General features: G+C 42.2%; 1 long non-coding RNA gene across 1 annotated transcript in view; it reads left to right on the forward strand.

Moving 5' to 3' along the window:
- LOC106943466 (uncharacterized) overlaps positions 1-625 on the forward strand; it is an 8308-nt gene extending 7683 nt beyond the window's left edge. The window contains exon 3 of the long non-coding RNA XR_001423921.1: positions 503-625. This is a non-coding gene — a long non-coding RNA (uncharacterized LOC106943466). The remainder of the gene's footprint in view (positions 1-502) is intronic.
- Positions 626-913: the final 288 nt, after the last annotated feature.

Below are 913 nucleotides of genomic sequence, written 5' to 3' on the forward strand. Positions count from 1 at the left end.
CGAATGTGACCCATATCCGATACGTATCCGATTCAAATGTGACCTAATGTCCAGGTCGCATTCATCCGAACTGAAAGTCAGTTTCTCAACAAATCTCACTATTCTGCGTCCTGATACGCGCAAGTGGACAGACAAACAACAACCAAGACGGACTATATGAGAATTAAGTTGTTAATATGCTGCTCCGACCGTACTACAACTTCAAATATATAAGCTATGCTCCACAATTAGCCTCCATGTTTACTTCCGCAAACACTGAGCACTTCTTCTTTTTATGGCGGTTGGCAGAACACTGAGAACGCCGATGCCATTGTGCCGATGCCAGGCCCGTTTACACTGCAGAATACATACAGGTCGCATTTACTGGCAGTGTGAACGGCCCGGCAAAAAAATCAGAATTGAGTCACTTCAGGCTGCAGTGTGAACGCACCCAAAATCTCAGTGATTATTGTTTCAACAAGGTGTTGCGCATTCTGTGCGTTTCGGTTCCATTACCAACTAGCAGAGCAGGAGTTTAAAATTAACTAATCAACCACCTCTGTGTTCAGGGGAGCGCTTATTAATGATCACAAAAATAAATATCAAGCCTGATATTAGGTTTAATATCGTAACGGACTGAATGTTATGTTTTCTCTGGTCGGCTTGGAGCGCAGGAGGTTGCCATGGCAACGGGTGTGCTTAAATAACAAAGAGAGACCTCCGTCTCTCTTTGTTGTGCGAGTGGTTTAGAGTTGATCACCTGTTCAGGTTGTTTTACCTTTGTTACCTGTGGTTTCTGAACATTCAATAAACGACAAACTTGGACTAATTACCACGTTCTTTGTGAGTACAAACGTTCTTTGTTTACAACAAACATCAAACACGGTAAATATGTTTCATTAAGTATTTAACAAACAAATGGCTTCTACCGTGA

Source organism: Poecilia latipinna, unplaced genomic scaffold, assembly GCF_001443285.1.
Source record: "Poecilia latipinna isolate Pla-1442-1.1 unplaced genomic scaffold, P_latipinna-1.0 Scaffold5328, whole genome shotgun sequence".
In the NCBI taxonomy this organism is placed as follows: domain Eukaryota; kingdom Metazoa; phylum Chordata; class Actinopteri; order Cyprinodontiformes; family Poeciliidae; genus Poecilia; species Poecilia latipinna.